This window comes from Saimiri boliviensis, chromosome 7, assembly GCF_048565385.1.
Source record: "Saimiri boliviensis isolate mSaiBol1 chromosome 7, mSaiBol1.pri, whole genome shotgun sequence".
Classification (NCBI taxonomy): Eukaryota; Metazoa; Chordata; class Mammalia; order Primates; family Cebidae; genus Saimiri; species Saimiri boliviensis.
Genome location: NC_133455.1, coordinates 11,812,337 through 11,817,508, shown reverse-complemented (window position 1 = coordinate 11,817,508; position 5,172 = coordinate 11,812,337). Strand labels below are relative to the sequence as shown.

The window sequence follows — 5,172 nt, the reverse complement described above, 5'->3', positions numbered from 1 at the left end:
CTAGTCCAAGAGCCCATGGGCAGCCTGGCTCCTAAGCTGGCTCAGGATGCAAGATATTCAAACCAATGGCCACAGGATGGCTAGGCCAGGAATGAACTTCCCTTCCACTGACAGCCTGGATGAGCATGAATGGGAATGAACTGGGGATGGGGGTGTCTGGCAGGTGCTTCAGCAGATGAATGAGTGGAGAGAGTGACCCCCACTGTCTCACTGACCATACTTTCCATAGCAATGTGATCAGGGTGAACCCAGGCCTGATAGGAAGGGGCAGTGGCTGCGCCTGCACAGAGCGGGCCCCTTCCTGCTCACATCCTTCCTCACCAAGACTCAGTTTCTACAAACTCCTCCTGCCTCCGTAGGCCCATAGGGGTTGGGGGGAGTCCCTCTCCTCTTAGAGGAACCTGTCTGTCCACAGCATTTCAGATTTCCCAACTCGGAGGACTCTATGTGAAAGTCTCTCAAATTGCCACCTGCTGAGGCGGACTCTTCCACTCTCAGGGTGGCAGCTGAAATGGAAGGGAAGACGCTAATCAGTGCGTGGCCGTGGGCACGTGTCATTATGGAGTTTTCAAATGTGCGACTGCCTCACTCTGGGTTCCCATGGCTCTTATCCAAACGTGTATTTTTCACGTACAAGGGCGTGATTTGGGGGCACCTGTTCTGTTTCATAAACAGAATCACTCCCTCCACATGATTATATTCTCTTTGTAAAAACAAGTTACAGGACAAAAGGGACCTGCCCCGTCATGTAGAGCTGAGAGTGTGGACACAGAAAGTAAACATTTGAGAGTAGAAAGTTCATCCCAGTGTTTGTGCTTAGTTGTTAGCGTGCTGATGTGTAACAAGGTTCTGGGAAGGCGTGCGTCCCACGCTTCCGTGAAAATCCACTCGCCATGCTTATGAACTACAGAAGGGTCTGAACTTCTATTCCTGATGTGAAATTTCAAAGTTCGAATGGAGCTTTAAAACCTGTGTGTAGGAAGCTGTTAGCGTCACGGAGCCAGGAGGAGGCCCCACAAGGAGAGGCTGGGGGGGTGGGGGAGTGGTGTCCGTGGGGGTGACCTCAAAGTCAGTCTCTGCCTGAAGAGCCACCCTGCAGATGTGCTGGCCAAGGGGCTGGACCCAGCTGCAGATGCAGGGATGGGCAGGCCAGGGGAGAGAGCGGAAGTAGGCTGAGTAGGGGAGAGAGTCTCTGAGTGGACGCGATGGAGGAGCCACACACCTGGGGCATGGGGATTGCGTTCTGGTGGAACTGGGCGTGGGGCGGGAGGCAAAACTGGCATCTGCTGCAGCTGGGCTGAGACCTGGGGATGGGAAGGGCCTCCGTGCTCCCCATTCAGAGGGGCCTGGTGTGGGCTTCAGTGTGAATGGGGAGGGGCTGCACAGCTGCAGGAGCAGGAGAGGCAGGGCCTGGGCTTCTCATGGTTCCATCCATGTTCTTCTCGGCTTGTAGCTCAGCAGAGAGCAGGGGTGCATGGATTTGATGGCCCAGGGGACAGCTCAGCTCTTACTGAGCCTACAAAAAGGACAGAGCAGGGGTTGGCCAGGTGAAGGAGGCTAAGGGCAGGGAGTGTGAAGAGGCCAGAAGATTCCCTGAGGAGGGGCCTGGTGAGCTGTGCTTCCTCCCAGATGCAGGAGGCATGGAGGTGGCCACTGCAGCAGATGCCAGGAGGGACCCTGGGCCCAGGGAGACCTGTGACCTGTCTCTCTCCTGCTGTGCAGCCATGCTGGGGGCTGAGGGGCAGCGGCGGAGAAGCAGTCCCTGAAGCAGGCGGGGGCGAAGCGTGGGAAGACTGTGAGGCTCTGCTCTCCCAGATGACCTTGGCCTCACCCCGCAGTGCACTGTTATGCACTTGAGCACTGTTGCTGTCTCCTCCAGGTTTTCAGAAACCCAGGGGAGAGGTGGTGACAGCATCGAGCGCGGCTCCCTTCACTTGCACGGCAGCAGAGGAGTCTTGGATTCACAAGAAATGGGGGATGGGAGGGAGCCTGCCCGGGGGTCAGTTTCTGCCCTGATATTGTATCCACCGCTTTTCACTCTTGAGTCTTCCTCTTAGAAAGTTCTGAAGCTGCAGAGGGAGACCAAGGGTCCTCCTCGTTCAGTTTCTTTGAGGACCCAGGGGCTGCTGGGAGCTGGGTAAAACTCGCCCCCTCCTCCTCGTTAGCAGTGGGAAACCTCCCAGGCTCGGTAGGAGCTGGAGTTAGCATTTTGTTTAGGGCAGGAGCCCACCCAGGAGGCCTGGGATTTTCTTGTTGGATCTGACTTCTCACTTGTAGCCAGGGAGCTTTCTCTGCAGAGTGCCAGGCAGTTGAAGAAACAAACAGAGACTCCATTGACCCTCAAGTGCTTAAATGGGGTCTGTGCACTCCCAGTGCCGGCAGGAAGCCTTCTCTGATGGTCTGTGTCCTTGTCCTGCTCAGGGGTCTGGCTCTTGTTCTCCCTCAGGGCCCTGAACAGGATCCTCTCTGGGCAGAGACTCTTGGGCACATCTGGATGTTGTGGGTCCCAAAGGGGCGGCTTCCTGGTCCTGGGCCCCACGGAGTCACTTTGCTCAGTGTACTGGCTGAGCTGCAGGACATCTCAGAATTGGGAACACACATCACCCACCTCTTCTGGTGGTGACTTTTGCAGATGGAAGTCGGGACCCTCAGGAAGGAGCACAGGGTCGGCAGGATGATGGAATATGGTCTTGAAATGTTTGTACAAGTCACATGGTACTGCCAGTCTCGGCGCAGGCACAGCTAGGGCACCCACCAGCCACGGGAACGGGGGGACTCGGTGAGCAGGCTCTAGGTAGCTGACTCCTTCCAGGCAGGTCCTGAACCCCCAGGACAGCAGGTAGGGGCAAAGGGCAAAGCTAGTTCAGGTAGCTTCCCCTAGGAGCAGTGGGGTAAGCTTCCATCCTTGAACTAGAGGGCTGGGCTCTGAGCCTCCTCCTCTAGCTGCCGACTGGGCCATAGGTGACACATGCGCTGTTTCCTCGTTTGCCAGGGTGATGCATCTTTGACCTCTGATAGATGAATGCGCACGCCTTACACATTTGCAAGGAACTGGCTTGGGCATGCACCTGCTGGCAACCTCCAGGGGCAAAGGATCCTGGAGGAAGATGCGCCAATGCCAATGACCCAGGAGGAACAGGGGAGCCCAAATGCTGGGGATCCCGCCCCTGGACGCCTAGAGGTTCTCATCTCTTGTTGATGGTTTAGGGTGCTGGGCTCCAGGGAGATGCACTTACTGGCAGAGCAGCGGCCCCAGTTTTCCCATGTCAAGCTCTGGAAAGTCAGGACATGTCCAGGATGGGGACCCGGCACACAGAGGGTGAGCTGCTGGGGAGCAGGGTTCGTGACCTGGCAGCTGGGGCAGGGGGTGACAGCTTTGGGATCCGTGCTCATCTGTCCTTTTGCCCTTACCCTGGGAACACCGGAGGGGAGCGTGGCTAACGGAAGTGCAAGGACCACCCAGAGTCTGCTGGGGTGGCGGCCAGGGCAGGCAGGTACCCTGGGACCCTGCACTCCCACCCCTGGGCTATTTTACCAAGGAAACCCAAAACTCAGCTTCTCGCAAAACCTGTATGTGAACGCTTTCGCTGCTCTCTTCTCCTCTCCTAGGTGAGGACTGAGGAGGTGATCCGGCTTTTCTGGAGTGTGTCCTTGTTCTCACTGTTTTTGACCTGTTGTTCTGGGAATAATACTAAGTATGTCAATCATTTCACCAGCTAATTAGAGTTACTATTTCACCAGTGATAGAAAACAGAGAAGCTTTGCAGCCACATATATTGTGTTCCCTTCCTCACTTTCTGTTACCGTTGTCGTACATATTAATCTTTATACTAATAAAGTTCCATGGCCTGAGACGGTGGAATACATCTTGCATTCAAAAGTCACACATCCATGTAGGAAGCGGTGGCTCACGCTTGTGATCCCAGCACTTTGGGCATCCAGGGCTAGCGAATTGCTGGAGCCCAGGTATTTGACACTAGCCTGGGCAACATAGGGAGACCTTGTCTCTAAAAAACCTTAGCTGGGTATGGTGGTGTGCACCTTTGGTCCCAGCTACCCAGGAGGCTGAGGAGGGAGGCTCACCCGAGCCCCAGAGGTCCGGACCGCAGTGAGCTGTGATCATGCCAGTGTCCTTCCAGCCTGGGCAACACAGGGAGACCCTGACCCAACAAACAAACCAACCAAAAACAACAACAACAACAAAAAAATAAAAACACAGAAGCGTCTTGAAAAATTCATAATTATTCTAAGAATTTCTAACATTTTTTATTATGAAAAATGTCATTTTTTTGCATAACTGAATGTTGGTGATAAAAAGCATGCAACTGCGGATCGGATGTACTCATTTTAATTCTGGCGGCATTGTCACACCGGTATTCTAGTATTTTATTCTTATTTTTGTGCTTGTGACGTTGAAACAAACTAGAACAATAGTGGTAATGAGACCCCTTCCTTTCCAGTCTGTAGATGTGACTTTCCACCACCGGCTGCGCCTGTGTGCAGCTCTCCGTTGTCTGAGGGCGGCAGTGTGCGTCCTGGCGGGAATGCGCAGTGACATGGCCCATCTGGAAAGGGATCTTTAGCTCTTTGCGAAGTTGAACATAAACTTTTCATTGACTCTAGCCATTGTATCCCTGGAAATTCTCCCAGAAGAAATAAAAATGTATGTTCACAAAAGACTTGTACATAAATCTTCTCAGAACAATTATAACAGCCAACAAACAGAAACAACTTAAGCATCCATCAGCTGGTGAATGGATCAACAAAACGTGTGCATCTGGGCTGTGGAGAACTACTCAGCAATAAAAAGGAGACAAGAAAATCCCTCCAGATGCACGCTAGGTGATGAGGGAATCTCACACACATTATGCTGAGTGAATGAAGGGGTCCAAGGCTGTGTATTGCATGATTCCATTGATATGAAATGTCTGGAAAAGGCCCATTTATGAAGACAAGAAAAGCACTGGAGATTTTTCTCAGTCAGCAACCTATGCTCAATGCAGCAAGCTGCAGGATTTGCATGGTCCTTAGTCACTCAGGGCATAGAGTCAACACAACGCCATGGTGATGCAGTTGTGAGGCTCAGACTTTCATCCACGACATGAGGTTACACAATGAGGTACATGAGAATCTAGCACCTTGCCCTCCCTCCTCCACCCCCGACACACACAC

General features: G+C 53.2%; 1 non-coding gene across 1 annotated transcript; it reads right to left on the bottom strand.

Moving 5' to 3' along the window:
- Positions 1-814: 814 nt before the first annotated feature.
- Positions 815-916, bottom strand: LOC120365229 (small nucleolar RNA U13). The gene has a single exon (XR_005580235.1). It is a non-coding gene; the product is annotated as a small nucleolar RNA U13 (small nucleolar RNA).
- Positions 917-5,172: the final 4,256 nt, after the last annotated feature.